At 41.1% G+C, this 25,505-nt stretch overlaps 1 protein-coding gene and 1 pseudogene across 1 annotated transcript in view; one reads left to right on the plus strand and one right to left on the minus strand.

The window, feature by feature from the left end:
* DNPH1 (2'-deoxynucleoside 5'-phosphate N-hydrolase 1) overlaps positions 1 to 25,505 on the plus strand; it is a 180,958-nt gene that overhangs the window by 81,780 nt on the left and 73,673 nt on the right. The window lies entirely within an intron of this gene.
* LOC122801087 lies at positions 21,763 to 25,401 on the minus strand (annotated as a pseudogene).

Below are 25,505 nucleotides of genomic sequence, written 5' to 3' on the forward strand. Positions count from 1 at the left end.
ATGCTTTATTATTGATGTTACTATGGCATGCACCAAGTTGTTACTAGTATAATAGTATGTATGGTCTATTTGCATAGCTGCACCTTGTTCACTAATGTTATTCATGTAATAGTGTTGTGTGTAGACAGCTCATACTAGTGTCTAAATTATTTCTATAAGTTTGTGCTGTTACTGGTGGATAGAATCACATTAGAGAACCATGACAGATTGCTGCTTGCTATGTTTTTATCTGTTGCTGCATAACTGTCTGATGTTCTTAGTCTCACATTGCTGCAGTCATAACCTGTGGGTAGTCCGCTGTCCTCGGTCGGCCCGAATACCAAAGTGTTAGGCTGGCGTCGGTCATAGTCGCTCAGATCTGACGTCAGTACGCAGTGGTACTAAAGCGCATGACCGACGCCATATCCTCAGTCTTTCTTGCCGCATGGTCCGAAGCAGAAGCAGCGTTTGCAAGTGCCGTTCAGCGTCCTGAAATTTTCGTATTCTGAATTTCAGACCGAAGACCAAGTTGGGCTAAGTACCCCGTTGGGGAATGTTTTTGTCTTTTCTTGCCTCAGTTAAATCCGGATGTCAGAAAAAGTTAATAATTGTATTTCTTGTGGGAAACAGATACCTCATAGGGACTACCACTCTCTCTGTATTCCTTGCTTGGGGCCTGAGCACGACGTAGTCGGGTGTCGCTTTTGCGCTAGATTTAATAAGCGCACCATTAAACGCAGGCTAGATTGTGCTAGACTTGTTTTCGGTAAGCGGTGTAACTACAACATGCCGTCGGATCCTTAGACGCCCGCTACCACTAAGAAGCGCAAAGATAAGTTGTTAAAAGTCCAAGCAGGATGGGTCGTCCGTTGCGGACGCCGGTTCTTTGGAAACTGCGGTGGAATCTGTGGATCCAGCCGAGGTTTCAGCTGAATCTCAGGGGAAGCCTTTAATCTTACAGGAATTGGCCTCTCAGGAGTTAGGTCAGGCCGAGGGGGGCTCTCAAGTTTCTGTAGTTCCTTCTTTGCATAAGGTTGTTAGGCCTTCTACTTCTGTCTCTAAAGCCCCTTCCAAAGCCAGGCCTGGTCCTTCTGGCACTGGCGTCAGCCCTAGTTCTGCAGGTTCAGTTCCTAAAAAACATATGCTGAAAATGGCAGAAGATTTGATTACTTTAATCAGAGGTTCTATGCCCCCTCCGGATAAGAGGCCTAGGGTGGAGACAGAGTTGGAGGGGTTGGAGCATTCCTCAGATTACTCTGAGTCTTCAGCTGAGGACATTCAGGATTTTCCTCCTTATTCTGATTCGGATGCAGAGGATTCCTGTCCTTCTGCTTCTCCTCCAGAGGATTTTTCCTTTTCTGAAACCCTGCATTCCATGAGGGAGCATTTTAAGTGGGAGGGTCAGGATTTCTCAGATTCTCGTAAGAGGCTTAGGGAATTTTTGTTTTTACCACAGCATAGGCCCTTGGCCATTCCCCCTGTTTTGGATGTTGTTCAGGATGTTTTTTCTGAGGCTTCCCTTAATCCTGATTCCTTGCCTCCTGCCCCTGTCAAGCCAGACAGGTATTACAGAGTTCCAGAGGCTCATAAATATTTGTATAAGAGTCCTAGAGCTGACCCGGAAACTATTAGCCTGGGACCTAGGGTGTCAGAGCTTCTGTAGTAAAGAATCCAGTTCCTCTGGATAAAGATTCTAGAGCTTTGGATAGGTGGGGTAAAAAAGTGTATACCTCCTCCACACTAGCTATGAGGGCTTTAAATTGCCAGTTTCATATGCTGAAGTACCAGAATTTTCTGTTGAGTCAGTTAAAATCTAAGGTAGATGCTTTAGCTGAGGGTATAGAGTGTAAGGAATTGCAGGATTTAGTTCATGCCTCTGATCAGGTAGGTAAGCATTCCTTGCAGTGTGGCTTTGATGCTCTTCAGGCTTCTTCCAGGGTGGCTGCCACTGGTTCAGTTATTCGTAGGCATGCCTGGCTTAAAGACCAGAATTTGTCAGAGCATGTTAAAGCTCGAATTTTGGATGCTCCCCTTCAATCTGAAGTTCTTTTTGGTTCTCCAGTGGAGTCAGTTTTGAAGAAAATGGAAGAAAAGGCTAAGTCTATGCAGACTGTTAAGGAATTTTTACAAGTGCAGCCCCCTAAGTTTAGCAGAAATTGGCCTGCAAAAGGATGGGCTTATCCTTCTTCTGATTTACAGTCTAAGGGCAGATCTAGACGTGGTAGGGGCAGAGCTCATGCTCAGGGTTCTTTCAGACCTAGGACGTGGAGTTCCCCTGCACAATCTTCTGGTGAGGGCAGGGGTCAGCCTTTTCGTAAACAGACCCAATGACCTGTATCTCCAGCTGCCAGATCCCTCCTGTCTGGCAGCTCCTCTAGGAGGAAAGTTGGCACTTTTCAAGCAAAATTGGCTTTTGGTCACCCAGGACAAATGGGTGCTGGACATTATAGATCGAGGTTACAAGTTTTATTTTCACACCTTGCCTCCTTTCAAGTGCATGCCGGACGTACCTCCTCAGCAAAAGCTGGAGGCTTACAAGCAGATTTCTTTGCTTTTAAAAATGGGGGCTATCCAGGTGGTACCTCCGTCAGAAGTAGGCCTAGGATTTTATTCTCGCCTTTTCCTTGTGCCAAAGAAAGGAAACACTTGGAGGCCAATTCTGGATTTGTCTATCCTCAACACATACCTAGACATTCCAAAATTCAAGATGTTAACTTTGCAGCAACTTTTGCCTCTGCTAGGCAAAGATCACTGGATGGTAACTCTGGATCTCAAAGAGGCTTATCTTCACATTCCTATCAGGCCCAGCTGCAGGAGGTTCCTGCGTTTTCGGGCTGGTACTTTTCATTATCAGTTCTGTGCATTGCCCTTTGGCTTATCTACTGCGCCCAGGGTGTTCACAAAGGTTCTGGCTCCTGTGATAGCCTTCTTAAGACTAAGAGGAATACAAATTTATCCTTATCTGGACGATTGCCTGATTCTTGCTCAAGACAAAGTCAAGTTACTTCAGCATCTACAGTATGTAATGGCAGTGTTAAGGTGCCTAGGGTATTCTGTGAACGAAACAAAGTCCAGTCTAGTACCCTGTCAGGACATGTGCTTTCTGGGTGTGAGACTGAATACAGCCTCTCAGATGGCTTTTCTGACCCCGGACAAACAAAGAAATCTTTCCCTTTACTTCCAGCAACTATCCCTACTGTCCAGGCTGACTGCAAGGACAGTCCTTCAAGCCTTGGGGTTCATGGCATCTTGTATTCTGGTACTTCCCAATGCCAAACTGCATATGAGGAAGCTACAATGGTATCTCAAAAGTGTATGGACTCAACACTGCCACGATTTGGACACTGTCATTCAGATAATACCTTGCATCCAAAGGGAATTTTTGTGGTGGGCTCAGGAATGTCACCTAAACAAGGGACTCTCTGTGACCCGACCAGAGGCGAGTCAGATCTTAACGACAGATGCCTCAGACGTGGCTTGGGGAGCACACTTCAATGGGAAATGGATTCAAGACGCGTGGCCTCCCAGACTGCAACATTTGCATATCAACATGAAGGAGATGTTAGCAGTCCAATTTGCACTGATGGCTTTCAAGGATCTACTTCAACCGGGACAGGTGTTGATTCAAACAGTCATGTGGTACTTCAACAAGCAGGGGGGAACCCATTCGTACCCTCTTTGCAGACAAGCTATGATTCTGTGGGAGGCTGCTCTGAGTTTGCACCTCACTCTTCAAGCAAGGTTTCTGCCAGGAGCACAGAACTCCTTAGCAGATGTTTTGAGCAGACAGATGGTGGATCCCCACGAGTGGAAATTGGATCCTCATGTATTTCAACAGTTGACAGTGGCTTGGGGAACTCCAGACATAGATCTGTTCGCTTCTCCACTGAATTTCCAACTGCCAAAATTTTGCACAAAGATGTTTCACCCAAAAGCTTGGAAAGTGGATGCTCTATCTTTCAGTTGAACAACCTTCACGTATATGCCTTTCCTCCTCTGCCTCTCCTTCCCAAGGTGCTCTTGAAAGTAAGACAGGACAAGCCTTGCATGATTCTAATAGCTCCGGATTGGCCACGTCAGCACTGGTACCCTCTGCTGAGGAGTTTAGTACGGGAGCCTCCTTGGCCTTTGCCATCAATTCCACACCTTTTGTCTCAGGCAAACAATCATTTCCTCAATGTCAGGATACAGTCCCTGCATCTGACAGCCTGGCATATTCTGTTTTAGACCCTGGGGGGGTCGCAGCTTCCTCAACAAGTTTTGAATGTCATTTTGGAAGCCAGACGGCCTAGTACAAGAAAAGTTTATGCTGATAAATGGGGGAGATTTTTTCTTTGGAGCACAGCAAAGAGCTTTAATGTTTCAGTTCCTAATTTGAGTGTTACACTACAGTACCTTACAGAATTATTAGACAAGGGTTTGTCTTTCTCCTCAGTGAAAGTTCATGCTGCAGCTATTTCTGCTCACTATGACTGTGACCCACCATTATTTTCTCACCCTTTGTTTAAGCAATTTCTTAGAGGGGCAAAGAACATAAGACCCCCACGTAGAGCTCCTACTCCTTCCTGGGATCTCAATTTTGTGTTGGAAAAACTTACTTTACCTCCTTTTGAACCTGCAGCTACATCTGAGTTGAAGTTTTTGTCTTAGAAGACTGCTTTTTTGTTGGCCATTACGTCTGCTAGGAGGGTATCTGAATTACAGGCTCTAATGGCAGTTGAACCCTTCCTAATATTTCATAAGGATAGGGTATCCTTGCGTACTAACCCTACTTTTATGCCTAAAGTTGTTTCTGATGTGGCCTTGAACCAATCTATTCATTTGCCTACTTTTTATGCTGATCCCCAAAATAAAGGGGAAAAAATTTTGCACTCTTTGGATATTCACAGGCAGTTACGTTATTATTTGAGCAGATGAGCAGAACTAAAGGGTTCAGGCAGTCTCAACAGTTATTCATTTCTTTTGCCTTGGGTTCACAAGGAAAACCTGTTTCAAAGCAAACTATTTCTAAGTGGATTAGCCATTGTATTGCTGTTTGTTATTCTCATCATGGAAAGGATGTTCCGGCTGGGATCAGACCTCATTCCTCTAGGGCTACTGCCACATCTACTGCTTTTTTAAGGGGAGTAGCTACGAAGGATATTTTGGAGGCAGCTACTTGGAGTTCAGTGCACACTTTTACTAAACATTACCATCTCCCTCTTTATTCCAAGTCTAGGGCTGGGTTTGCCACTGCAGTTTTACAGGGCATGTTAGCAGCTCCTAGTGCTTTTTGAGTTTGCCAACCTCCCTTACCTTTGCTTTGGGATTCTACCCACAGGTTATGACTGCAGCAATGTGAGACGAAGAACATAGTACAGTTTTGTACCTACCATAAATGTAGATGTTCGAGGATCCACATTGCTGCAGTCCTATTTTCCCTCCCTCCTTCCCCTCTGTAGTTTAGGGTTGCTGTGTTGCTGTTGGGGTAATTATTTTTTCTGTAATTGGTGGTTGGGTATTTTCTATTTTTGGCTATGGCCTTTCTTTTTTAGGCCTTCTGACATCTGGTGCAAGAAAGACTGAGGATATGGCGTCGGTCATGCGCTTTAGTACCACTGCGTACTGACGTCTGATCTGAGCGACTATGACCGACGCCAGCCTAACACTTTGGTATTCGGGCCGACCGAGGACAGCGGACTACCCACAGGTTATGACTGCAGCAATGTGGATCCTCGAACATCTACATTTATGGTAGGTACAAAACTGTACTTTTTTTGTTTTCTAATGTTCTTCCAATTGGCTCAGTATCTGCATATACTAAGTAGTGGTTCAGGACATTGCATGTGGTAGCTATTTGCTCAGTGTGTTTTTTATAATCTTTCTAATATATATTTACCATCTCAAAAGTGTTTACTCCTCTCTGTACTTTTCTTTTCTAGACCTAACACCACTCCTAAGTATTCAACTCCGGTACCACCTTTAACATTCCTATAAGAAAAGGGCAGTCCGGGTCTGAACTGTCTGCAAACAGCTACAGTTAACTTTGAGTATGTGTCTAACTGTTTGAGCCAATCTTCATTTTCCCCTGGAGAGCACTGTGCTTTGGCTGTAAGCAGCCCCCCCCCACCACACACACACACACACACACACACACACACACATCTTCCACTTTCTCTTATTCCCTTCTGTTAGCAAATAGTATCAATAACTGATCAATACTGTGTGTTTGTTTATTTAAACTATACCACAGTAGCCTACTGATACAAGGTTATCCTGGTTTTCCACCTGAGAAATTAAGACAAGACTTACAGTTTCAGAGCAGTCCTTGGTCAATTGTGCTTGTGCTTAACACATACTTGTCTTGCTTTGTCATTGTTTCCAGCCCCTCATACAGGTACCTAACAGGGTCTCTACCCGCTTCGCTCCCCGCCCCCAGTGGTCCCACCTTTATTGCACTCAAACCCCTCCCATCTTTCCAATAGCCAACCACAGCGCTAACCCAACACTACCTCCTCCATATTCCCTCTACTATCACACCTCCTCAGCTGACATGTACAAGCATACCTTTCCTTTGCTCACTGCATGCACTCTCCTTGCACATCTTACATCCTATCAAAGCTCCATCATTCCCCCACTCAACCACTACCACTACCACTGTACTACTACTCACACCACCACCCATGTCTCACCCATACTCAGCTCCCCTCCCACCAGCTCAAGAACCATCCCTATGCACCCCCACATATTCTACCAACTATATTACTCAAACGTAAAGCATCCCTACAACTTAACATAGTAACCCTCCCACCATACCTATTACCCACAGAGAACAATCATAAAATTTCCCTTATAAACAAACACATTCAAAAACTGAGAAAACTAATAATCTTATGCATATCAAAACTAGCCCTAAGTGGAGATATCCACCCCAACCCTGGCCCTACCATCTCCAACCCCAGTCCTCATAATCAGACTAGAAATCACAACTTCTCCCATATTACAGCCAATAGAAAGCCAAGTGACTTCCTTCTACTAAGCCTAAATATTAGAAGTATATCCAACAAAGTCCATGAACTCCATGCCACCATAGACTTATACTCCCCAGATATAGTCGTCCTGACATAAACCTGGCTAAAACCTCACATTACCAGTGAGCAAATACTCCCTACAGGTTACGGCATACTAAGAGTAGACCGGCTAAACAAAAAAGGAGGTGGTGTAGCTATAATATTTAAACAACATCTAAACATCCAGATCTTAAAATCATCAGCTCCACAAATAGGCAATGAAGAAATAATATTTACCAACCTCAAAATTAACCGAAACAAAACCATCAACATAATTGGATGCTACTTCCCACCTGGCCAAAACATCCCTCCACTAGAAAACCTCCTCAGCTGGTCTACTCACCATCTCCCCCAAGAAACTATCATCTTAGGTGATTTCAATATTGACTGGCAATCCTGTTCTGGCAACAATCCAACCCATCATGTACACCTTCATGGCTTCACCCAACTAGTCCAGTCACCAACAAGGATAAATAAAAACTCCAGCAAGCACTCTACCCTGGATTGGATACTAGTCAGTAAGAACCTCCAGTCATATATAACAGGCTGCTTATCAGATAGCCTCAGTGATCACTCCCCAACATTCCTACTCAAAAAATACCTGTACCAAGCTAAACCTGTCATCTATCGTCAAATACGTAAAAAATAAACTTTAACCCACTCACATTCATCTCATCCCTCAAAGAATGTAACTGGCATGCTCTAAAGTACCTCAGTCTAGATGAAGCAGTTGAATCTTTTAATACTACCTTCCTGAACATCCTTAATTACCATGCCCCCATAAGATTTTCCAGAACCAAAGCACAACCCTCCCCATGGCTACAGAAAACCACTAAGTCAGAAATGAAAAACAGGGATAAAGCCTGGGAGCACTGGCGCAAAACCAAAACCCCTGCAGCTAGACAGAAATTCCTAGAACTACGCAATAGAGTCAAAAAGCTAATAAAACGGGACAAATTCCAATACTACCAGTCTGCCCTAGACTCCTCACAACACAGCCCCAAACTATTCTGGTCCTCCATAAACTCCATCCTCCACCCAGGTAAAGTCAGTACCCCTCCCCTAACATCCCTCACTCCTCAGAAAATATTGCTACCTCATTCAACACACACTTCACCCAAACCATACTATCACTAGCTAAACAACACAACCCCCCTCCCCTCCAAACCACACCTTCAACTAGTAATCTCCCCACTGCCTTCTCTTTTTCTCCTGTACCTACCTCCAACATAAAAAAAACTCTTAACTAAACTTAAACCCACCAAATTGGCAGCAGACAACCTCCCAAGTGAATACCTACAAATCGCAGCTGATGCTCTGGCCTACCCAGTATCCATCTTGATTAACCGATCTCTGTCAAAGTTACGTTCCTACATTGTGGAAAGTCTCACATATAATTCCCCTCCACAAAGGCAGACCCTCTGCAGAACTAACCAATTACCGCCCCATAGCTATTCTCTCTCCACTCTCCAAAATACTAGAGAGATGCATACACTCTCAGATCTCACACTACCTCCTTACTAACAACCTCCTTTCCAGTACTCAGCATGGTTTCCAACCAAACCATAGCACCACCACTGCCTTACTCTCCTTTACAAACACTATCCTTCAGCATAAAAACAATGGCTATCTCTCCTCTGCTACTTTCCTAGACCTATCTAAAGCATTTGACATGGTCCCACACAAACAACTTATCTCTGTCCTCAATAACCTATCCTTCTCAATCAGTCACCAACTGGTTTCAGAGTTACCTGTCTGACCGCCAACAATCCGTTGTATGGCAGAATGACATATCTCCCCAACTACCTGTCTCCATAGGGTTCCCCAAGGATCCATCCTTGGACCCCTACTTTTCTCTGTTTACACCAATAATCTAGCCTCTGCCACCAAACATGGCACACTCATCCAATACGCAGATGACTCTACCATCATCTGCTCAGCCCAGTCCCTACCCAAACTGCAAAAGTCACACAGGAAGCCTTTTCCTCTGTTGAAACATGGTTATCCGATGCCCATTTAATACTCAACCCAAACAAAACTAAACTACTCATCTTCCAACCCACCAAACATACTCAAAACAACTCTCACTTTAACATCACAGCAAAAGACAACACCACTATATACCCAACTGAACACACCAAATTGCTAGGAGTGGAAATAGACAATAAACTAAAATTTGACATTCACATATCCATGACCATAAAAAGTCCACAAAAAACTAGGAGCATTATACAGAAATAAACAATTTCTCACCAAAGCAGCAAAGATTTCAATAGCAAATTCCCACCTTATCTCCACCCTACTTTATGCCTCTCCAGTATATACCAACCTAAGGCAATGTGATCTAAACAAGCTAGAGACCTGCTACAACAAAATCGCAAAATTCGCCACAGGGGCATCCTATCGTAGTCACCACTGTCTCTCACTTGCTGAACTGGGCTGGCTTGAACTCCCTCACCTCCTTCAGTGGTATCAACTCTCACTCACCCACAAACTAGTAAACCATCCACTAAATGTCCCATCCCTCCAGAATCTACTCCAACCCTATCGCACCACCAGACCACTAAGATCCAGCAACAAAAATCACTTGCAGATCACTAAAGCCAATAACTCTGCTGGTGAAGCACTATTCTCTTGTGCCATAGCCAAGTTATGGAACTCACTCCCACCCACAATTACCTCCGTACCATCATGCACCAACTTCAAAACTTTATTAAAAGCGCACCTAAAAACATGCTGGCTATGCCCTTGCAACTCCCACTCTATTATCATCCACCCCATCCAACTACTACCTTTCACCTCCACTAACTGCCTTGATGATAGCAGGCTCAGATGCTCATAAGCCTAGTACTTATTATACAGCAGGAACTTCTCATTGTTACATTTGTTAATGCCTGTTATGTACTTCACAGATAAAGATTCTAGTTGTCTACTGATGTACTATGTTCTTCATCTGTAAATATGTTGTAAGTACTTTCTATGTTAAATTGTTAATCACTATGTAATCCAATGTAACTACTGTCTGTTTATTTTACTGTGGAGCTTTTCTTCCCAGGCCTCCGCTGAAAATGGACCCACGTCCAGTCGGACACTCCCGGTCAACAAATTTAAATAAATAAATAAATTTACAGAGGCTGACAAACTGTCAGTGTAATATGCTAGAGCATTGTTAGAGCATTGTTGTTTATTATTTTTATTATTATGATGAGATCTAGAAGAATTACAATAACAGCAAGCGTAATCCTTGATTATTTACATAAAATGAAATGTGAACAGCATAAGGAGATGTAATAAAAATGCTGTCATTGTTACAGCACACTTATATGTTTAGGTAGCATTTAATCTTTGGCACAAAGGAGAAACACTGCATTATTTATTTCAATCATCTTTTAAAACAGTAAGCTCACTAAACAGTCCAGGGCCACTCCAATATGTACCTTCAATTTTTAACACAATTTTTGTCTTGCTCTCCACATAGAAGCCACAGTTTTTAAATAATTTCTGGCACACTATTTTGACTACAAATGTTGCAATTATTTGCATATTCAGGCAAATATAACAAAGGACAGTAACAGTTTAGCATACGTTTGCAGTACATTGTAAGAAAAGTCAGGTTAAGTCATTTTTTTCAGTGATTTATTCTGCGCCTGGTTTTATCATTTGGACTAGATTAAAGCTTATTCACCTGAATCATGATACAGAGCAAGTTTAATGGGATTGCCTTACCTCGTTCAAGCTCCTGAAATGACGATATCCATTAATGACCTGTTTCTTGAAGGCAGACTATTTTGATGAAAGAAATTGAATTTACTACCATGAAGTTCAGGTCCGCATTTGCTGTTGTAGTTGAGTGTTGGCACCCAGTCGTGAAAACAGAGGCACTCCCTCAACATTCACCCTCCAGCACACAATATACACATTCAGACACACACACATTAATATATCTGTACCTCAATAAAATGCAAACAGCACTTCGATGCCCAATGAACTCTTCCAAGACTCTTCGAAATAATAAAATAACTTTTATTTTACGACGAACAACACAATAAGGTAAATAGAAACAACTTCATCAAGCGCTTTCGCCTGTGTAAATCCCAGGCTTTTTCAAGATACAACAGCAGGATGTTGAATTCCCTTTAAATAGGGCAGTTGATTAACAATTAGTGTAATTAGTCAGCTTTAATCAAAATAACTTAATGGCAATTGATCTGCAAATCTTTTGTAAATATTCTGATCATAGTTATAACAGTGTCATCTACAAAATCCATAAAATTGAATCAAAATGAAACCAACTTAAAATGCATAAAATGCATAAAAATGAATAACAACAAACCTACATTTAAACACCTGTTAACTATGAAACATCGTAAACCACCATAAGTGTACCCTATTCTTTCTTTAAAATTGCTCTTTGTCATAAATTCCCCCATATTTACATAAATCATGACTAACATTATTAAATGTCATGTGCAAATGATGTGCAAATGATATCAGTAAAAATGTACTACATAAATGTGTTTGATCTCAGTCCTATAGCACAAGTAATATGCACGCGTAATTTTTTAACAATCTATAAAATATTAAGATATTAAATGTTGCTATGTACACTGTATATGAATAAATTACTACAAATTTTTAGTATTAAAACCTGTAACCTACAAATAATAAACCTAATAAATACACAGCCATAAATATTTAAATATATAAAAAACTATACTTGTAGTAAAATATGTACATATGATGAAATGTGTACCAGAAATAAATCATGTCTGAAGCCTACTATGCTGATCATCGTGATGTTTAGGTTAGTATAAACATGCTTTGTCTTAAAAAAATTATTTATGTTGAAAAAATTTTTTTATGTTAAAAAAATGTTTGTACACATATACCCCTTAGCACCAAGTTGATAGTTTTCACAAACTGTAAGTCCACACCCACCTGTTGAAACCTTGTAACCAAAATTAGTTATATACATTAATTCTACAATTTTGCTCGTCTCAATTTCAACAGACTGCTGATACTTATAGCATCATTTAAACCAGGTGGTTTGGTTGCATTTAGCCTAAGTTGCCAAATTAATTCTTTGTACTCAACAGTGGCCTCCCAGTCCCCACCTCGAGGATTTAAGGGAACTTGTTCTAAAACAAAAAATTTTAAAGTCATCTCAGGACATGCTGTCTGGTGCCTGTAAAAGGCATTGGACTCTCTCTTTCTCTGAATATCGTAGAGGTGCTCGTATATCCTTCTACGTAGCGTCCTCTCAGTTTTTCCAATGTAAAAACTTTCACAAACCTGACACATGCCTAAGGAGACTATCCCTTTGGATGCACAGTTGCAATACAAGTCAGATTTGATCCTAAACTTCCTTGATTTAATGTATAAAGAGTCAGTATTCATTATATATGCACATTGTTTGCAAGCATTGCATTTAAAGGTGCCCGTTGTTGTACCTTTGGTTTGTTTTACTTGCTGCTTTTGTCTCTCAAACATGTTTTTAAGGTTCATGTTCCTTGCATTAACAAATGTTGGTTGGGTGGGTAGCCATTTGCTAGTGTCTTCATTTGACCTTAAAATTGGCCAATATTTTACTACAGTGTTTCTTAATCCAGAAGCATCATTGTTGTACGTGTACACAAATGCAGATTTAGAGTCAAATTCTTTGTCTTGTATTTGAGTACCGTTATTTTCAAATACTGTATTATCTTTTACTAAACCTAATAAGGGAGAGTATGTGTTCCCTCTTTTACTCAATACTTCTTGGTACATTTTGTCAATTAAGGCCTGGGGGTATCCTCTCTCTAAAAATAGGTTCTTTAATGTGTTCACTTCCTTAAAAAACAATTCATCTGTGTTGCACATTCTAGAGGCTCTAATAAATTGGCCTTTCAGGATGCCCTTCTTTTGTGGAAAAGGGTGACCACTACAAAAATGCAAGAATGCATTTGAAAAGGTACTCTTTCTGAACACCGATGATTCAAACATCCTTAGCTCAATGTTCTTGGTCAGCATAACATCTAGATAATTTAACGAACAATCACTGATGTTGGATGTAAACTTTAAAAAGTGAGTAGTGTTATTGATATAAATTAAAAACTCTTGGAGACGTTCCTTATTGCCTCTCCATAATATGCAAATATCATCCAAATATCTTTGATAGTGAATAATATTTTCTTTCCAGGGTAATGTAAAAATGAACTTGCTTTCCCAGTAAAATAAAACAATGTTTGCATATGCGGAGGCACAAGGTGTGCCCATTGCAACACCTTTTCTTTGTTTAAAAAATTCCCCATTGAAAAAAATAAAATTGTTATTTAAAATAATTTCCATAAAATCCACTAACAGGTTTATTAAATTTGTACTTAAACCTGAAAGTCTAGTTAAAACTTCACTGAACCATTGCAGTCCTGTAACATGGGGGATACTGGGGAACAACTCTACTACATCAACAGTTACCATGAAATCTGTACTATCATAATACTCTTTTCTGATATTTCTGAGAAAATCCCAAGAGTCCTTACAAATGTGGCTAAAGGATGAAATCATCTTCTTAAGTGTAATATCTACGAATTTGCCCAAAGGTTCTGTAATGCTTCCAGATCCTGCCACAATGGGTCTAAATTTTAAAGGGTCCAAACCTTTATGGACCTTGGGAATGCCAAACATAACCGGTGTGAGGGGGTTTATTGACCATTAAAAAATTAAACAATTTCTCATTAATCACCCCTTGTAACAAGTGATCTTGTAGTAGAAGCTTTATCTTAGCATATGCTATATTAATTTCGTTTAAAGAAGTGATACTATATTGCTCAGTGGCCTGAAGTATTTTATGTAAATTTTCATCATAGTCATGCTTGTACATTAAAACCACCCCCACCCTTGTCAGATTTCATGACCCTGATTTGCTCTTCTCTTAGTTGATCTATCAGGGAAAAGCAGTTTGCAGATAAATTCTCTTTTGTCTTGTTAGCTTTCCTTAACTTTCTGATGTCCGTTTCCACTAATTCTTCAAAAATCCTAACAACTGGGTGGAGGGGGGGGGTTGAAACTGGCTCTACTGATGGTTCTTTTGTAAAAGATGCACCTTTAAAAAAATAAATTCAAGTTAAGTTGTCTTGTAAATAGTTTTAATTCTAGAATAGTTTTGGTTATATCTAAAGGCTTAGTTGGAACAAAATGGAATCCTTTTGTGAACAATTCAAAATGTATATCACAAATGTCCATGTCAGTAAAATTAAAAATTGTAAAATTGCATTTTGATGTAATTGTGTAAGGGTCAATGATTGGTCCAACCATTCCTATTTCATTAATAGATAATAATATATTCATCTCCATGGTCTCCCCCAATTGTGGTTGTTCTGAAACTGAACCCTGTATCCCTGTCTGCCCTGGGGAAAATAAAAAACCTGATCTGGGTTGTTGTTAGGAGTACTTGTACTATTGTTTCCTTGTTTCTGTGCCAAACATTCACTATGTCTTGGTGGTTCATCCAAGGGAGGTACATTGTCATGATTGTGAACAATTTTATTAACACCCTTACTGTTAATCTGTTTGTTGAACCACCCTCCTTTGGCAAGTGTCTGGTAAGCCACCCCATTTTTGTAGTCATTCAGATCCCTTTCCAACTTTCTAATCTTTCTATCCATAATTTTGATACAGTGCTGATCAACATCAAAAAACACATTGTCATATTCTTTTTTTACTCTAGAAAAATGCATATCAGAAACATATCTGTACCTCAGTTGTGTGAACATCCAAAATTTCCCCTTTTCCTGCCCTCATAAATGACAGAAGGTTGCAATCACACATTAATGCCTAACATTAGTTTCCTATGTTACGCCCTGCTACATTCTTCTGGTATCTAGTGCCCCCCGTCCCTGTTCTGTTAAAGTGCCATTAAGGCATGAGAGAATTATCCTTGATGTAATAGTGTTTAACCCCCTGAACCCTGTATTGTTTGTGCCACTCTGGCACAACTTTTTTTAGCATTTTTATTAAAATATCACTTAAAACATAGGTACACATTCATTCATAGAAAAGAAAATAAACCACATAAACATTTTTCCCTTTACACACATTGTATATTACATGATTTCTTTATTTATAACTGTATTTCAGTCCAACATTACATGAATAACTCAATTCCTGCCTTCCCTTAAACCTCTCTCCTTCTCTTGAATATTACTCTCCATGTACTCTTCCCAATAATTCCATTAATTTGTATGTAATTTGCTCCTTCCTTTTTCTAAAGATACCTCTTCTAGTTCTTTTATCTTTTTTCAGGCATGACTTTCAGAGATATCCCTGCTGGCTAGTGGTTCCCCCACCTTATGTTACAGGCTCTGCTTATTAGTGTTAGGTATGTTGAAGTATGACAGACTCCCCAAGCCACACACATGCATGCATGTGCGCTCACACGCATCTAACCTAATCCCCCACTTCCCCCATACTGCTACCTCCCAGGCAGACACATACTCACATATGCTCTCTTACATGCAGTTCCTTGTGTACACTCACACATGCACCTCCTTAACCGTACCTTACCACTAAACTCCCCGGTACTCACGTCTGCCGTGATGGATGAACTTAGTCTTTCGGCTGTAGGAAGTACAACTTTTGTATTTTCTTCATTGCGAAACTGCTGGAAACTCTCTATCTGCCTTTGATGTCCTGTGGACTTGTGAGCATATTGTTCCTGGCCTACCTTATCAATGGGTGTCTGACGACTGTCTTTATCTTTCTGCCTTTGCCCTGCAGCTTGATAGAGTTTCTTTGCGTCTCCTACAGAATCAACTTTCCAGAAGCTGGTAGAGTGCCTCTGATGCCTTGTTCTTTGCTATTACAATTATTCTGTTAGAATATTTGACAAACCAATATCCCTTCTTAGCCTACTCCATCTCTTATATGTCCCACTTTTTCTTGCACACCTTTCTTTTGATAACCTCATGGACTTCTGCATTCTACCACCAGTTTTCCAAGAAGTGTAGGTTGGTGTAATCGTTAAGGTGTCCTCACAGATGAGGTGCATGGTTTGATTCTCACTAAGAAGAAATTGGCTAGGCTTAAAATGGTCCACAAGGGTAGCTAGCCTAGTACTTACTTATGGACTATGAACCTATTAACTTGTATGCATTACGGATCAGTCAAATATCTATTCTGTAGTCTCTGCTGTTTTGAGACACTGCCATTCTTTTTCAAACACACCGGTTTCTTCCTCCTCTTCTTCCTGAGGTACAAGAGCCCAGAGTGTTTTCTTTAACTCTTCTGCTTTCACTTCAGTCAACTGCCATGTCTTCAACCTAGTCTGTTTTGACCTTAGAGCCTTCTGTGTCCACTGTTTACAGCCAGTTTGTGGTCACCAGTAGTTTATGTTGTGGCTCAGTTGTTTCCCTGAGGATGACTTTGCAGTCTTTGATTCTACTTTGTGCCCTTTCTTTTCTAGAAGGAAGTTTCATTAGTTGCATGTTAGCCACTCTTGTATGTGATCCTGCAACTTTCTGTCTTGCTGAGCTATGTGTTGGCCGCCTTCAAACCATTTTCCTCCAAACAGAAGTCTAGAATGGCTTTTCCTTCTTTATTCTTGTTTCCCTATTCATGTGGACCCAGGCAGTCCTCATACACTGTTCTGTTTGTCCCAGTATGTGTATTCAGTTTTACCATTATCAATACCAACTCGTGTTGTCCTGCTTTATGAAGTAGGTCCTACAACTGCTGCCTGAAAGCACTATTTTACTTGCCGTCATATCCTGGCTGTGGGGCATAGGCTAAGATTATAAACACTGCCCTATCTTTACACTGCAGTCTGATTGTCATGAATCTGTCACTGTCTGATCATCCCTCACTGTTTTCAGGAGACCCTAACTCACCACTATTCCTTACCATTTCTACTTGGTCCTTCCCCTGAGTAGTAGACTGTGGGTTGTAAGACAGCCCTTTCACCTTGCCTCCTGGATACATAGGATGTTCACACTCTCCTCATTACCTTGATGCCATCCAGTTTGAAGTTGCTTCCTGATAGTGAAGCTGTTATGTAGCAATCCTTAGTTCATGTTTGAAAGGTTGATTGGTGTTGCATCCAGCTTTTGCTCAGCTGAGCTAAACCAGGTTGGACAACTGGACACTAACCAGCCAGTAGCTTATTGACCTAATGCTGCTGCAATTTATGGCAGGCACATGTTGACCAGCAGAGGCACATAAAAGTCTCGAACCTTTATCCTGGATCCCTGGCATAGATTGGAGTAGGATGTGTCCTGAACCCCCTTATCACTAAAAATGCCCATACCTGTTGTTGGCGACATTTAGTCAGTGTGACCAAATCACCTAGATACAGTTTTACACCATCAGGTGGCCTGCCCTGATACAACATGCAGCCTGTGATCCATGTCCTCCTTTCTAGAGGGTGCTGCGTGGATACTGTCCACCACAGCTGGTAACTAAAGCAGTGAGTTTACATAGCTCTTCCCTACCTTTCAAACATCCTGCATGTTTTCAGCAGGTATGAAGAATCCTACAGAGACATGAGGCAGACCTACAGACTCCACACAAGTATTGGTCAGAGGTCAGGACTGAACCATCTACCTTCTGTTTGGGAAGCAGAGATCATAACCATCATACTAACAGTGTCCTCTGTTGTTTTGCTGTTTCTACAGGGAGAATCTTTGAATCTTTTGTCATTATTTTCCTGAACTGACTGCTTCACATCACCCAGGAAGTATTGCCAGATTTGCAGAGTGGATTCAGACCATCTGTTTAACTGTATATTTGCTGTTCTTTGCCAGTTGGGGCCAACAGAAGTGTTCAGAAAAAACTTCATGATCTATAGTTGGCTCTCACTGTTCTGATAAAAGCCTTCAGTCATGATGTGTATATGGGAACCTTCAGTCATGATGTGTATATGGGAAGCGCAAATGAATGTTGGCTTCTCAGCTAAATTCACTAAGGCCTTGAGACTGGTGAATGACTAGATGGCTGCAAGTCCTCTTCATAATGGTTCAAATGCCTGCGTAATGGTACAGGTGTTTATCTATTAGACACAAGATACAGGGTTTGATTCTCACCCTAGGGGGAATTGGCCAAGCTTAAAATGGCCTGCAAGAGCAGCTGTCCTAGTATGCAACTATGATCCTATGATACAAACACATTCAGCATCCAGACTTGGACAGAGCAAGAATGTACCATCATCCAAACCTTGGCCCCAACCTTTCCTGACTTGTTATAGCAGTTCTTTTCAAAGACTACCTTACTAATGAGATGGATATAAGTCAGAAAATGGAAGGAAGTATATTCAGTTTTGGACTACTTTCTTCGAAGACCAAAGCTTGCAAGGCATCTGCTTATCATGCAGTGTGGTGAAGAGTGTGTCGATTTTTTTGCACAAACCAGTAGGAACCTCCTTACTTTGTTGTCTGTTGCTGCAGAAGTTTAAACATCTGGAATGACCCAAAAGAGTCTGCTTGATGCTTTGCAATGACTTTATAGTATACTGTTAACAGGCAGACTAACAGGCAGATTCTGGAGACATTCTTCTTTTTTCCCATACGTTCATAGCCAGCTTTACTGAAGCATGAATATAGGCTGTAGCATTTGGCTCAGGTTCCAGTGTACCAATGCCATGTTTTGGAAACTTGGAAACCGCTTTGGGACAAAAACACCGTTAACAGTTAAGCTTTCATCTGTGCCTTTCTTTATGGTTGTGAAACCTTGACAATTTACCACAGCATCTGAAGTGCATAGACAAGTACCACTTCTGATGGCTCTGGAAGGTCGTTTGCATCAGGTTGGAAGACCATGCACTGATATTGCAGGTACTGCAGCAGTGATTTTCTGATGTTATTTCCCTTTGACTAGTCAGTACATATCAGATGTCTGACTCCTGAAGCCCTCAAACTGATATTGTACTCCTAGCTCAGTCGTGGCCAAAGGTTATATACTAATCCAAGGAAGTACTACAGAAGCACAGTAAAGACGAACCGTAAGAAAATGGTTATGTCAGTCATCCATCAGCTGGGAGACATTTGGATCACAGCTTCTATTAAACAATAGCATGTTAGGAAGTGAAATGTCTTAAATTCATGACTTGCGCAAAGTATAAGGATGATGTGTTAAGAATCCTTAGCAGTGGGTATCTCTTTCCTGTGGACACGTCTGTGTGTCTTATGGCTAGATTTGGAAGGCCAGAATTAGATTACTAAGTTAACCTGAGACAGTCAGTGAACTGTGGCAGAGGCCATTTTCAAATGGAGTGACAGCTGGTGATGATTTTGCAAGCATGTTAACAGCAAACTACACTGTTGGGTTCTCACAGAAACTGCTATCTCTTATGAATGAGGTCTCGCTTCATTCCCATTTGAAATTGCTATATTTCACATAGTCCCTTCTCAGTGATTCTGACACTGACAGCTTAAGGTCTGTCCCATGGTGCTTTTAAGGTATAGCTCTGTTCCTCTCTGCAGTTGCCAGCTAGGTACTGCAGCAGATATTGAGTATAGTTAAGTCCTCTGAGCAATATCTCGCCTTTTTCTGCCACTGTAGTATTTTTCCATTGTTGCTTTGTCATTATCTTTCCCTGAGACAGAGGTCTGTAAACAAATATTGATATGATTGCAGCACCTCTTCTGTCTCCCAGAGTGATCCATAGTGTTTCATTCCTTTCCTCTACAGACATTATTTCTGTGATCCCTTCCAAATGGCGAAAATAGTCCCTCATCCCAAATGTGTTTTTTTTTTTTCTCTATCTCTCTTCCTTGTGTAGTGTAAATTCTTAAATGCTATCTTCAGTTTCATGGTTCTTTGTATGCCATGTTATTGGCAGTAACAAGATTTCTATAGGCTGGACCTTTTACAAACCCATAGGTTCTGAGAGATACTCCTGCATAGGTCACAGCTGCAGTAGCCTAAGCTAAATGAGTCCTACCCCCTGTGACAGACCAGCTTGCAAAGCTACAGTCCACATTCCACATTCTTTACATAAGGGGTTTCTGTTTTGATCCTACTGCAGCTGAGTTGTTAAGGAACTGTGATGAAAGGGGAAGGTTAATGCAAAGAGTGACTCGGATTTTAAACCCTTTTTGAAATATAATAATTTTCTCCTCTGTCACAGCTCCCCTTTTCAGTAAGAAATTTAAGCAGCAAGGTGCTGGCAAACAAGAGTTAGAAGAAAAATGGCAAGGTGGCTCCAAAAGCCTCAAAAAAAAAAAAAAAAAAAAAAAAAAAGATGACAGACTTCTCAGTCAACGTGACTATTGGCCCAATTAGGCCAATCCCCTTTCTCAACCTGGCAACCCATCCATCTCTGAGACTTTATCTTCCTTTGTGGCACCGTATTTTTACAGACAGGTTTTAATTGTAATTCACACAGTTGCACCTGGCAATGGGAGTCCCTCACCCCTTCCCAGAGGATTCTTTCTTACCAAGTGACCCAAGTTTCTGTCTTTCCTCTTGTAGTGTACAAGATACTAACCCAGGGATTTGTAGTACCTGTTACTTTCTGTCATTTGGGTAAAAGACTTTTCTGCCACTAAAAAGGCGAGGCTCTTGGAGGCCTGGAATGGACCTTTCTAAATCTTTTTGTCAAGATTTCAAAGTTGAAAATGCTGTCCCACCCCACCCCCACCGCAGGTTCTTCATAGTAAAGCTAGATTGAAAGGACTCCTTTTATCACATTCCCATTGGAGAGTGGTTTGGGCATTGTTATGGTTTGTTGTGTCCGGGCTAAATTGTCATTTCTCTGTCTTCTTTGGACTTTCTGCAACACCAGGAGTATTCACAAAAGTGTCTTGTTGCAGTCTTTGCTTATTGCATTCTTCAAGGCATTGACATATTTACATGTTGGGATGATTATCTTAGCTTTGCAGACTCTTTCCAGTTCATAGGTAGGTACTAGGCTATCTGCCCGAGTAGCCAGAATGTGTTGGCTTTCGCCGCCCCCTTAGATTAGTTCCATGTGCCTCTGTCCAGCAGAGCCATTGAAGTGATCCCCAGGGTAAGCTTTCTTTTTCCCATCCACTCGTCAAGGTTTCTCTTGAAGAGTGTTAGAGAGGAGCTCTGCCTAATGTAGATTGGAATCTTGTTCCAAAGCATGAGAAGTCTTTGGGACAGGAATCTATCCCTGCAGCACATCCTATTTATTGTTGTGGTGAGGATTAGATCCTTAGAGCATGTGGCTCGAGGGGATATGGTTTTCTTTAGGTGGAGCATGTCCATCAACTCTGGGTTGAACATGGCCTTGTATGTCAGGCAGAGATCACCACTGAGTAGGTGGTATGCAACTGAGTACAGTTGGAGTTTCTTCAGTCGAGCTGCATAGGGCATCTGTTTGAGGCCAGTGATCCTCTTGGTGAGGTACTTCTGTGGTCTTTCCAGCTGTTGCAGGTGTCTTGTAAGGTACATCCCAAATGGGGCGTTGTACTGGCGACCCTTAACCGGGAAAAGCTGAAAGACAACAACTCTATGCTGGGTCTGATGAGTGATGAGTAGAGGGGCACAATGACCTCTATTGATCTGGATGCGAACCCTTTTATAGGTTCCGTAGTAAAATGATACAAAACAGATTAAAATAAGACAGGTTTGCATGTGCCAAGGAGTGAATACTTTCATCTTTTCTCTGTTGTAAATGCATAGAATATTTTCAAGTCTAGTCGATCATAACCTGAAAAAAATATTTTAATTGCTTAAAAACCACAATGGGACTTCTAAAGTCAAACTGCTACTGGAATACTCTACTGTGTGTGTGGATCAGCAGTAGAACGCGCCTTTAAAGTAGCTGTATCATGGACTCCCTGGATTTGCCAACACCAATCCACTTCACAGGCACATTCAAGAACTCTTCAGTAAAGTGAATTTATTTCTCTGCATTTTCTGGCAGTTCCTCAAAGCTGCGTACATGCTCTGTACTTGAACACCATCCAAGAAGAGTAACATAGTCAACCTTAACTTTGTTTAACTCTTCTTGGTTTGCTGGAAAATATGGAATCTTCTTCCCATCCAGTCTGTATGCAACCCCAATTTTTATTTCGTCAATCACATCAAGAATGTCCAGTTTTGTCACTGCAACAGCTGTAAAGCCATTTATCATATGAGCATATTTCATCAACACAAGATCCAGCCAACCACAATGTCTTTTACGGTCTGTTGTCGCGCCAAATTCACGACCACGAGACTGTAACTAATCGCCAAGCTCATTGCTCTGTTCAGTGGGAAAAGATCCAACCCCAACTCTTGTGGTATATGCTTTCACCACACCATAAACATCATCAACATTTTGTGTAGGGATACCCAACCCAGTACAAACGCCTCCTACTGTGCAATTCGATGAAGTGATAAATGGGTAAGTACCAAAATCAATATCAAGCAGAGCTGCATTTGCTTCTTCTACCAATATTTTCTTGGTTGGCCCATTCAGTGCCTTGTACATGAAATAGACTCTGTCTTTTACCAATGGTCGAATCTTCTCCACATAGTCCTTTAAACATTAGAGTTCTTTTTCTATGTCAATATTTAATGTAGAGTATATTGACTTGTATTGGCCTGCCAGGACTTTATAAACTTTTTTGAGAATTCCTGGAAGTCTGCCAGAAGATCACAGATCCAGAGGCCAACACAAGAGACTTTGGAGGGGGTATGCAGGACCAATTCCTTTTTTTGTAGTCCCCAAGTTTTTCCCAGCCTGCTGTTGACACTGTTGCTCCTGGATGCCATCAGCTGCTTGGTGAAAATCAGAAACAATATGAGCTCTGTCAGAGATCACAGTCCTAGACTCCCATCCCGCTAAACCTTTTCCTTTCTGCAAGTTTTTCTGAGCTTCCTGTAATAAGCCAGGTAGGTGGTGTACATTTCTACTTATTTATTGGAGTTAACTGGGTTTGTATGGGGGTTTGAAACTTGCTAATGTATCACTTAGGAGTAGGTAGTTTTTCTTAAGGAAATTTTAATACCTGGGTGAAAGCGATCTCCGGTTTCAATTTTATTTTGAAGGAAACTGCTTTATAGTCAGACCTAACAAGCGAGGAAGATACGCAAGGAACAGTGCAAAATGCTCCTATTTTAGTAGAGACAGAATACAAGATGTTGTTTATTCCCTCTATTGGATGCAATTGTTCCAGAACCTTTATGTTGTCAAAGTCCAGGAATCTCTGTGCTTGTGTATTAGTGGTGGTGTAGGTCTATAGTTGGATAGTTTACATCACGTAGGAAAATGGTATTGGGTTTAATACAGAGTGATTCTAGTTCCTGTTGATAGACGTTGTGGCTTTCTTGTGACATAGAGGGAGTTCTATAGCTAGCATATTCATGGCAGATGACCTTTCTGATAGATATTTGGGCACATGAAAAAGTTGTAGTGCATCATGCTGCTTTACCAGCCTTGATGCGAGTCTCTTCTGGATGTACATTAAGACACCGCCACCATTTTTCCCATCCTGTGCACTAGCTGGTCTAAACCTGTAGAAGATTTGTAGCCCTACACAGCCAGAGTGCTATTTTAAACCATGTCTCAGTCACTACACAGATGTCAATATCCTCCAGGGTGAGAAGAGCTTGTAGGGGATGTAGTTTCTTGTTCAGACTCCTAGCATTGATCAGTAACACCTTCATGTTTTCCTTTGCTTGTTCATTATTTTGGTAGGTTTATCAGATGGCATTGGTTAAAAAAGGCACTATGGAGGTGGACAATGTATTTGGCAATATTCAAAACCTTAGCGAGGACAGATGCAGGCTATTCCTGCTGAAGCAGCGTGGTCTGTCAGTAATATCCTCCCTGACTGACATAATATTGGACCCCCTTTAAATTACACCAAAAATTAATCCAATTTTTGAAGTCTGCTATTTTTTTTGCTCATATCATGGCATCATCCTTAGAGAAGGCAGAATGCTGATCAGTGCAACTTCATACCCGCCATGGGCACACTGACACAACTACACTAGGGTGGGTGAGATGGGAAACAATTAGAACCAGAGCTCCAAGCTAACTGGCCTGGAAGTACCTTAATGCAAAGACTAGGCCTGAACTAGCCTTACATACAGCTCAGTATATAACTAGGGTTTAATAGCAACAGTTAGACCACTTAAACAACAAAGTGCAGTGCAACTATGTACTGGAATTATTATGGTTTATGATTGTCTTTTTGGCTTTTGCCGGTTAGGGGTTGCCACAGTGGAACTCCGATCCGCTAATGATTGGCAGTCGATTTTTATGGTGCTGAGTTGCCAGCCCGACACCCAACCTTCAGCGAAGGCACGCCCATTCACGCATGTCTTTCGGAGGCCACTTGACCGCGGGGAGGACATGCAGACTCCACACAGAAGGCACTCCAGCTGAAAATCGAACAGGAGAACCTCTTGCTGTGAGGCAACAATGCTACTGCTGTACCACCACGGCTGTGGAATTATTATGGTTTATATGTAATGGAATTACTAATATAGGTTTAAAGGCCTTAGCTAAAGCAGATGTAGACTGTTAAATTTAATTTAAAATTAGTTCACAACATGAAAACACATTTATTTCTCAAAGTAATGGAACTATTACAATGCAACATTAATTTAAAAGATCACAGCAAATAGCAGCTTTGGAATTCTTAGACCCTTTGCTCTGAGCTGACTGGCCTAGAAATGCCTTAATGCAAAGACAGTAGTTAGTCCACTTAAACAACAAAATGTGGCATGATTATGTTTTGAGATTACTAATATAGACCTTAAAGACCATAGCTAAAGCAGATACAAACTGTTAAAATGAATTTAAAATCAGTTCAAGAAATGAAAACACCTGTCTTTCTTTCTCAGCGTAATGGAGCTTGTACAATGCAACAGTAATTTAAAAGATCACAGTAAACAGCTTTGTAATTCTTCCCTTCACTCCGAGTTGACTGGCCTAGAACTGTTTTGCATTAAAGACCAATCCTGAACTAGCATGACATACACTCAGATTTGTCCTGTGACTTTATCCCTTCTTAGCTTGATTTGTCCCTATAGATACTCCCATGATCATAATAATTGTTTTCTGTACCCTTCTCCATTGCACCAAGTGTCATACATCTCACCCTCTTGGCACAAGACTTCTGATCAAAGCCAAAAAATAATAGTGGGGACAAAGGCCCAAAATCAGGGACCGATTTTAAACAGTGCTGTTATAAACAATTCTTCCATTAAGCACATTGTCTTATGTTTGCCCTTTTTATTCTTGGATTTAGTTACTATTGACAATGATCTTTTTCTGGAAGGCTAGCCATTCACCCATAACCCTTTCATTGGAAAATAAATTTCCTGGTGTCTCTCCTCAGCCTTCCACCTGTTGCTGTCAGATTATCTTTTTGTACTTTATATGTATTTTTAAATGAGTATACCTGCTGTGGATTGCTTTGAGTTCTTTAAATGTTCCTCTCATGTCCCCTTTGACTTATTTTCTTCATCCCTTACAGTTTCCAGTTGTCTTCTTGCATATAAAATGTTGGTACCTGTTGCACAATCTGAAAAGTGCATTGATGGCTG

This window comes from Protopterus annectens, chromosome 1.part0 (assembly GCF_019279795.1).
Source record: "Protopterus annectens isolate FY-2018-M chromosome 1.part0, PAN1.0, whole genome shotgun sequence".
Lineage (NCBI taxonomy): Eukaryota > Metazoa > Chordata > Ceratodontiformes > Protopteridae > Protopterus > Protopterus annectens.